The 10,606-nt window shown below is 47.9% G+C and overlaps 1 pseudogene; it reads left to right on the top strand.

The window, feature by feature from the left end:
* The first annotated feature begins 1,529 nt into the window (after positions 1 to 1,529).
* Positions 1,530 to 10,388, top strand: LOC133361910 (nuclear ubiquitous casein and cyclin-dependent kinase substrate 1-like; annotated as a pseudogene).
* Positions 10,389 to 10,606: the final 218 nt, after the last annotated feature.

Genomic DNA, 10,606 nt, shown 5'->3' with positions numbered 1-10,606 from the left:
TCCCTCACCGCGCTCACACCCCACCACGTGCGCTGACTCCCTCCCCGCAGCGCCCACGTGGATGTTGCACTGACACGGCGCGCTCAGGGCGGTGCTCCTCACTCGCGTGCAGAGGGCACCACGGGGTGACCAGCCCCTCCCCACCCAGCCCCTCCCCACCCAGCCCCTCCCCACCCAGCCCCTCCTCACCCTCCCCACCCCCCACCCAGCCCCTCCTCACCCTCCCCACCCAGCCCCCCCACCCAGCCCCTCCTCACCCTCCCCACCCAGCCCCTCCTCACCCTCCCCACCCAGCCACTCCCCACCCAGCCCCTCCTCACCCTCCCCACCCAGCCCCACCTCCCCACCCAGCCCACCTTCCCCACCCCAGCCCCACCCCCACCCACCCTCCTCACCCTCCCCACCCAGCCCTCCCCACCAGCTCCCCACCCAGCCCCTCCTCACCCTCCTCACCCCCACCCCAGCCCCCACCTCCCCACCCCTCCCTCCCCACCCAGCCCCACTCCCCACCCAGCTCCTCCCACCCAGCCCCTCCCCTCTCCACCCAGCCCCACGCCTCCCATTTTTTTTATGCACGACGGACGGACGGACACAACAATCCCCTGTGGGCTGGTGTAACCAGGAGGTTCCCAGCGGTGTAAAGTGAGTCCAGCTCAGGCACCGAGAGCAGTGCGGCTGATGGAGGTGGTCACTGCAGCGGCAGTGGGAGATGTCCCCCCAGACGCGCGCTTTGTGTGTGTCGGTGTCGCCACGCGCTGTCACCTGTGGCTCTCTACTGAGTTCATGGGCTCTTGTGAACACTGCCAAATGTGATTCTGCCTTTGTGAGTTATGAACCGAGTTTCACTGCAAGGCAACGTTCAATTAATAGAATGGTAAATGCAAAGTCGTATTAAATTTTGACTTAAAACTTTCGTGACTGCAGGAATTCAAATTTTTGGTTCTTTTTGTAAAGTCACGAATATATAAAGTAAAAAATAAAAAAGTATAATTAATTAAAATAATAAAAGCAAAACACCCAATTTATTATTTAGACTTCAAACTTATTATTTTTAATTAAAATGTAATTTTATTATTTTTTTATTTATTTTACATCTCCGTGACTTTACCTGTAAGAACCAAGAATATTAAAGTTTAAAGTCAAAATTCACCCTCCACCCACCCACCCAATCACGAAAGCCGGGGGGGGGGGGGGGGGTGACACCACGTGACCCACAACCCCCCGTGGAAAAGACGCTGCCAACCGATCATTCGCTTACCGCATTCGTTAACACATTCACCCATCTTTTCTGCCTTGACGCAATCCACAACATTTATATAAATAAAAACCCCTCCCTCCCGTAATAAATACATTATTTAATTGTACGCATTTTAAACGAGATTAAACCCATACTCACAATATTGTAAACGTAAGTTGTTTTTATTATTGTATCGTGACCACCACAATCGGCGTCGTGACGAAACTGGCTGCGAGGAATCAGCGGCTTTGTCCCCCTCGTGCGCTTTGCAAATCTGGCTTCGCGCCAAACTCGCTAATTCGCGTTAATCGACAAAAGTTTAACTTGATACAACTTCACAGTTATACAAAGTTGGCGTTCACTTCCCTCACGTTTGAGGGAAATCCCTCATCGTTGTTGTTATCGACGTCATCGCGGCTCTTATCCGCGTGTTTTTTTTAGTTTTATTGCTCGTTGGTGGCTTGTGGTTGTTGTATTGGGGTGGGGGGGTGAGAGACTTCAGTTGACATGCCGAGGCTACTCAGGTGCGTGAGTGGCTCTGTGGCTGATTCATAACAGAGAGGGAGTTTGTTGTTGTTGGTTGGGGCAGATCGCGTCAATGTGTAAATGTTGTGTCGTTAAACTCGCCACCACACGGCAAACTGGTGAGGGGGTTGATAATTGGTTGTTTACCCTTCTATCTGGCAACAAAAGGTGTCAGTTTTGTTGCCAGATAGAAGGGTAAACAACCAATTGTGTATAGTGTAGAGTAGTGTATAGCAGTGTACAGTGTAGTGTAGAGTAGTGTAGTTCATAGTATAGTAGTGTAGAGTAGTTTATAGTGTAGATTAGTGTAGTGTGTAGTGTAGAGTAGTTTATAGTAGTGTATAGTGTAGTGTATAGTAGTGTAGTGTCTAGTAGTATATAGTGTAGTGTATAGTAGTATAGTGTTTAGTAGTGTAGTGCATATTAGTGTAGTGTATATTAGTGTTGATTAGTGTAGTGTAGAGTAGTTTATAGTGTATAGTAGTGTGGTGTCTAGTAGTGTATAGTGTAGTGTATAGTAGTGTAGTGTATAGTGTAGTGTATAGTAGTGTAGTGTCTAGTAGTATATAGTGTAGTGTATAGTAGTGTAGTATACAGTGTAGTGTACAGTGTAGTGTATAGTGTAATTGATGACATTGGTACATCGGATCAGTTGGGACAGTGTTGGCGGGCTACATGTCATGGCCGTTAGTTGGTGTCACTTTATGTTCGTTGATTGGCCCGGAGTCATGTTCATCGATGACGACGAGTTTCAATGCAGCGTCAATGTCATTGATTGACAACCGCCTTTGCAGATCGATAGGCACTGCCATGGCACTTGCTTTGCATTGTGTCATTGTAATTCAGTGGCACTGGTGTCCTGGCAGTACAGCAAGTGGGCCCGTGAATCCATGTACGTAATGTGATTTATTCCTGAATTGATCTTTCGTTGTTTTTCTTTTATCCAAATGATTGGTGTTGCAGATTCAAGAAATTTGATTATACTCAGCCTGAGGACTTTGAAGACGACGGTGAGTAGAATGTGAGGTATCTATACATATGATGGTTATGGGCAGACGACGTGGTGGACAGTAGTGATGGTTACGATTGTAATTATGGTCATTGACTCGTTGGCTTATTTAAATGATTACAAGTCATATTTCATTACCAAAGTAAAATCGCATTAGATCCATCCGCAATGGAGCTGCCGTGGTTAGCGCGGTGGGCTTGCAATCCAGAAGCCGCTGGTTCAACTCCATATCCCGACGTGGAAAGTCTCTTAAATCCCCTCCCCACCTCTCTTCCACCCAGCGGTGTCAATGAGTTCACCGCGCTTGGTCGTGTGTGGTCGAGGAGGCGCTTTGCCGCCTCTACCAATGTGTCTGCGCAGCGTGGGAGAGTAGGCAATTTCCTTTTTCAGCTCCCTCTTGTGGAGGCCCTCTGCACCGGTAGTAATAAACCGTAAACAATTGCCAATTCCCGACTTTCATAACCGCCATTTGATTCCGAAAATGGTTATCGGTTTAACAAACCCAGCGATGTACGCGCGTCAATGTGTGCGTGTTGCATCGCCACAGACGGTGACTTCTCATCGGCCTCTCTTCCGCCAAGCAAAATGTCTCAAGCGGTGACCAATTCTGACGATGAAAATGGCGACAAGGCAAAGCCTGCAAAGAAGGCCTTGAGCGGAACCAAGAAGTCCCGTCAAGTCACGGCCTTGAACACAGCAGGAACAGCAAGAGACGGAAGGTAATACTATACACTACACTGTACACTACTATACACTACACTATACACTACTGACACTACACTGTACACTACTATACACTACACTATACACTACTCTACTATACACTACACTATACACTACTCTACTATACACTACACTATACATACTACTTATATACACTACACTATACACTACACTGTACACTATACACTACTACTATACACTACACTATACACTACTCTACTATACACTACACTACTATACACTACACTACTATACACTACACTACTATACACTACACTACTATACACTACACTATACACTACACTGTACACTATACACTACACTATACACTACACTACTATACACTACTATACACTACTCTACTATACACTACACTACTATACACTACACTGTACACTACTATACACTACACTACTATACACTACACTATACACTACTCTACTATACACTACACTATACACTACTAGACACTACACTACTATACACTACACTACTATACACTACACTATACACTCCACTGTACACTACTATACACTACTATACACTACTATACACTACACTGTACACTACTATACACTACACTATACACTACTAGACATACACTACTATACACTACACTATACACTACACTACTATACACTACACTATACTGCTATACACTACACACTACTACATTACTATTATTGTGCCGTTACGTCATGACATGATGTAAATGCATGTCCCTTAGAGACGCTCACCAGATGGAGTGCATCGCCTCGTCATTGTTTTACAAGTCAGCGTTGTTGTATTGTTTCTATTGCATCTCATGGATTCGCAGTTGCTTCCGACAGCCACTGCAATGGTAACGAAAGAACAGATTCTTGAGCCGAATTGCAATCCTAAATCATGGCAATTCATGAAACCATCAGGAGGGAAATTCCTTCCATGCCTAGTTTGGATTCACTCCTTCCAGCTGCTCCATCATGTTATGTAGCAACCTCTTATTTATAACATTACTAGCGGTAAGTACCCGGCGTTGCCCGGGCGAAAAAGGCAGACACACATGTAGACTTACACACAGACATCGACCTACACACATAGAAACACATCGACTTAGATGCACACACATATGGTTAAGTGCAGGATGTATCGTTAGCAGGCCAGCCTAAATGTTTGTAGCCGGCGAAGATGTTCTATTAGGGGGGTGCATGTTTTGCAAGCGTAGAGAAGGGAGGGAATTACCGTGGCTGAGAAGACCTGGTGCTTCATGCGGAGCGAGAGACCAGGTAGCTTCCACACAGCGTTACGCAGCCGATGAAAAGATAATGGCGCCCGACTAATTTGGAGTGAGACCTCTGCTGTCAAACCGGAGCCGGTCATGAGCACACTGGCCAGGTATGGGAATCTCTCCAACTCTCCACAACTGCCGCATCACCAATTGTGAGTTGTGGGGCTGGATTGTTCGATGGTATAAAATACCCAGGCAGATGGTTAGTTTTGGTGGGGCTGATGGTGAGGCCCACCTCTTAGTGACAAGCTCCAGGTTCAGCAGCAGTGAGCAGCAATCACCAGAGCATCGGCATACATAACATGGTTGAGCAATAGGGAGGCATCCCTTGACCGCACCCGGGCGTCGATCAGCCTCTTATTGTATCTGTACCATATGGTAATTCCACCGGTATAGGTCACTGAAGGCTTCACGAACTACGTGGTCAAAAGATATGTAAAATAATGTGGGAGCCAGAGGACATCCCTGTCACCCCAAGGTGTAGAGGGAATGGCTCTGACTGACGGCCACGTAGTTTGACGTGGGGCCGCTCACCATCATGAAGGTCCTAAGGATCGTGAGCAAAGGGTGAGGGACTCCGAAAGCACGAAGAACAACCCAGAGGCCAGGCCTACTGATGGTATCATAGGCCTTGAGCAGGTCAATAAAGCACATACATTCACTCGCACGCACACATGGACCTACAGACACGCAAAGAAATGGACTTACACTTACTCACATGGAGCAACGCACACAAAGCGACTAACACACACGCACATGGGCTGAGACGCACACATATATCGACTCACAAACACATCGACTTACACACATATATGGACTCACACACATAGACATCCACGTGACATACAACGTGGAGTTACACACACATATCGATGTGCACACATACAGGGACTCACACACACATACACACCGACTCACACACAGACATACGTGGACTGACACACACACATTGACGTAAACACACATTTAAAGTTCAAGTTCATTTATTAGGTATAGCCCTGTGAGCCATTCGGCTCTTGAATTGGGTGTACTTACACACACACATATGGACTAAGACACACACATGGACTGACACACAGATACATATGGACTCACACACGCATAGACATCCACTTTAGATACACCCACATGGAGTTACACACACATATATGGACGTACACACATACAGCAACTCACACACACACATGGAATCACACACAGACATACGTGCACTAACACACATTGACATAAACAAAGATCCCCCTTATAGCCTTAACAGACTGTAGGGGCAAGTGGTGTTAGCGAGCACCTAGGAAGGCCGGAACGGTACACGAGGGGGTGGGTGGCCAGCACCACGCCCGACCGCCTTTGTCCCCAGTGGCGATGTTTACACACCGCACCAGGTACTCATTTAAGGCTGAGTCGACCTAGAGGATGCCCAGGACCGGTTCAGATAATCGTCACTGGTGTTAGCCGTGAGCGGGAATCGAACCCGGGTCGCCAGGTTCGTAGTGCAGCGTAGCGCTAACCGCTACACTACCGCTCCCCACACACATGTACTTACACGCACATATACTTACACACACATACATAGACTGACACACACATGGATTAACACACACATATCGACTTACACACACACATCGAGTGAGACACACACACATGTATGGACTTACACACACATGTGGACTTACAACACACATATGGACTAACACACATATACATCGACTGACACACATAGACACACGAATGCACATTGACTTACACACTCAGATGGAGCCATGCACACACATGGACTAACACACACACACATGAACTAACACACACACATGGAATAACACACACACAGCTACTGATACGCACACAAATGGACTTACACGCACCCTTGGACTGACACACACACACAAACACTTTGACGTACACACACACATCGGGCGTTGTCCGTTCGAAAAAGACAGGCATGGAGTTAAAGACACGCATGGCTCTACACGCACAAACATATGGACTCAAAGACACACACGTGGACTCATACACACACATCGATGGGCACAACAATCCCCGATGATGGCACAGCTATCAGTATCGCAGTACTACGTATGAGTAAATAGCGTGACGTGAGCGATGGAAACAATAGAAATGCATTTAAGAAATAAGTAGAGATAAGTGTAAATGAAAGATAAACAATGAACCAGAGTCGGTATGTGCACACAAAGATATATATAGTAATATCTGGCAACGTATTTGTTTCATAATATTAAGCAATGAAGCATATTTCTTATCAGCACACAAACATTATTATTGTAATGTTTGTCAACTAATGTGTTTAACAATAGTAAACAATGGGCTTGAGTTGTTAGCGTAAGAAGCAAGGAACTCTGTACTTAGCATAGGCGTGTTGAGGCCTTGTGCCATGCTTATCCCCCGTCCTGGCCTACATTGGCGAGGCGGCGGAGTTGGCACGTTGCCAGGCTAGGGGCTGGGCCGCTACCCCCCCCCCAGCATCCCCCGCCCGTGCAAGAATAATGGTATGTAAGCAGTAAAATATTATTATCTACGGAGTCTGTAGTATAAAGTGGACGCATCGTGTTGGGGGGGGGGCGAAGAGGACATGACACTGTGAAGAAATAACCGCAGAGTTACGTATGTAAGTCTTGCCTGCTGTAAAACGCGTAAAAGGAAATGAGCTCGTGTGAACGCGCATCACTTGGCAGTGTCTACCCCCCCCCCCCCACGCAATTGGCGTCAGTTGGTACGGTCGATGTCGAGCAATAAGTAAGTTATTAATAATAGAAACCGCACAAATGTGTTAATTAAACAACTTTAAACTTTACGGATGGGAAAACGGAATAGCCTATTCCCACCGCGGGGCTTAGGGCGTGCCGGCCGGCAATGTTATTTCTACGTGAAGCCCACCGTCCGAGAGCCAAATCCCCGCAAGCGCGCGGAGACTCTTATATAAGAAGAAGAAGATTGCACTGCCACACAACCTCTGTGCATTGTCGTCGTTGCAACCGCACTTTGCACCACTCTGCGCAGACCGTCCCTGGACGACGAGCGTCTCTTGAGAGGGAGCTCAAGGAGGTCCTTGCCCCGGCTGCTGATCAGACGGAAGTCGTGGCGTCTTCACGGGAGAGTTCACAGGAAGCCGTGGGCAGTGCCACCGTCAACACGGACGACACCCGGTATGAGACTCTACAGATTTGTGGCTTTCTGTATGTTTGCACGTGTGTGGACATGTATGATGCTCACTGCCAACACCAGTAAGATTATATGAACCAGTCCTGGGCCTCTCCGAGGTCGACTCAGCCTCAAATGAGTACTGGTGCAATTCCAGGCGTGGTGCTGGCCATCCACCCCATGTATGCCGTGCCGACCTTCATACGTGCTCGCTCACGGCAGCTGCCACAACAGCCTCTGAATGGCTGTACGGGGAATCTATGTGTTTGTACGGTGGCTATGAGATGTTTAACTTCCTCGTCTGGTGTACAGAAGGTCGTGCGTTCGATCCCGACCCTGACGCCTGCTGCTGTATATTTGGAGTTTGCGTGTCTCTCCCCGTGGTCACGTGGATTTTTTCCGGGTCCTCCAGTTTTCCCTCACATTTAGAATATTTCGCCGCGATACATCTCCACGTGATAATTGCCCACTTTCTTGAGCTACCATTTGTGATAGCCAAGTCGCTTCTGAAGAAGAGACATTTGGCTCAGTGGGCCTTACCTGATGACACAAAGTTGTTTAGTTTTGCATGGCAGTGCCAGGCCACTGAGGATGCTCATGTGTTGCCCTCTGTTCAAACCACACAGCAGTCTCCTGCTGGGTTTTTCCTAAATCGTATCGTATTCTTTATTGATTTTTCAAAGTCGAGATAAAATCTTGATTTGAAGCTTCAGTTGACTCTGTAGCACTATCACTACGACTGTATTGTTCCCAAAAAAAATTTTCAATAGTAATATTTGGCAAACATTCAATACGTGCCATGACCACATTGGAATACTTGCTTTTATTTGGTAAAGTAATTCTGACCGATCAGAAATATGAAACAACAGTGTCCACAATGCAGCGACCACGACGACGACGGGTAATCACATGTTGTCTAAAACACGACAGACAACGAGACGGGCGAGTCCTCGGAGTCCGCTGGGAAGTCCGACAGCGATGACAGCGACCACAAGAAGCCCTTCTGGAAGTTCAAGGTGCCTAGGGTCACCGCCGCCACCGCCAACAGGAGAGGGAGCAAAGCCGCCGTGGCCAGGGGCAGCAGAACAACGGGCGCGGCGCGTGGAGCCGGGGCGGATGTCGGGCCAGATCCTGCCCCTCGGCAATCAGCGAAGCGCCTCCCCCCGCCCGCGTTCACCGAAAGCCGGCGTCGCGGGATCGTGCCACCGCATCGCCTCTACCCAAGTGGGTTCCTCCAGGTAAGGACAAAGCACTCGAAACCACGGCCGGCACAAGCGCACGTGTTTCTAACTCGCACGCCTTTCACGTTTTCCCACGATGAAACCATCCATGGATGTGCCTCACCTCCACTGGGTCTGTCTAGGAAGCTAAGCAGGGATTTGAGCCTGCTAAGTACAATCTTAATTTGGAGCTTTCGTGACTACAGGAATGACTCTTTGGTTCTTTCGGTAAAGTCACGTATAAAGAGAAAGTAATAAATTAAATACTAGCATACGACGTTTCGATTGCAACACAAGCAATCATCATCAGGAATAAATGAAATAGAAACACAAATCTAGTATACTTAGAAATGGAATGTTAATACAACAGAGAGTCGGATAACATAACAGTCTACACCCTACCTGGTTGATTATGTTCTTCCTGAGAATACTACATTTGAGAGAGAGAGATAAAAAACACAGAACCAGAAACATATAGAAAGACATATAAGCAGACAGATATCACAGAGATACATAGAGAGAGGGAACAAACATAGGCACACAGAGAAAGCAACGTCCTCCTGTTATCGAGCCTTGATGAGTGAATGACCACCGTAGCTCTCCGGAGTGAATGTAGGTGTGAGAGGCGCGAGATGGTCTGCACCTGGCAGTGCCGAGTGTTGCTACCTCGCCGTGAGCGACACTCACGGCGGAGTGGGAACACGTCCACTTGCGGGGTCGACGGAGCGAGGATATCCGAGTGTGTGTGCTAGATTCATTGTTGTGCGAGCGTGAGGATGGCGGCAGCTTCGAGAGGCCTCATCTCGCAGTGGATAGAGCATGTATGAGTGTGTGTATCGGAATGCTAATGGAGCAGACAAAACTCTTCAAGGAAGCAAGAAAAACCTAAAAAAGTTTCAAAAAGAGAATGTTTTTTTCATCGAATGTGACTCCAAATGACGACGTTCTTCTCCTTACTTTGGAGGAGTCAATGGTCACGTGCAACTAAGTGTGTGTAATCCTCAGAGTAACTTACAATAATGATGAAAAATCCCACGATGGTTTGCAGTCCTTTGTTATCACCTATGAACGAATGGCCCCTCCATGTCACCAGAAATAATGACGACTTAGAAAATCGTTGAGAATGTGAGTTAACGTGTGTTACTGTCGTAGCCTAACCCCCCCCCCCTTTAACCACATCAGGTCCGGCCTTGCATCTTGGCCTCTCGAAACGAGCCAAGGCTGACGCCTCTCCACCCTGACTCAACATGAAATCACCACGGATCACCACAGATCACCCACGGACCACCACAGCACGCCACAGATCACCACGAGATCACCATGGACCACCACAGCCCGCCACAGCCACCAGCCACTGGAATCTTCACATGCCATTGACATGTCCCAGTCCGCCACTAAGCCATTCCCCTTGCCACGGTCTGCGGAGTGATACATTCCCAACTCTGAGCACTACCACGGTTTTGCCACTG

Source organism: Lethenteron reissneri, unplaced genomic scaffold, assembly GCF_015708825.2.
Source record: "Lethenteron reissneri isolate LAM-NWPU_2019-01 unplaced genomic scaffold, ASM1570882v1 scaffold_1285, whole genome shotgun sequence".
Classification (NCBI taxonomy): Eukaryota; Metazoa; Chordata; class Hyperoartia; order Petromyzontiformes; family Petromyzontidae; genus Lethenteron; species Lethenteron reissneri.
This window is presented reverse-complemented; position numbering and strand designations above follow the sequence as displayed.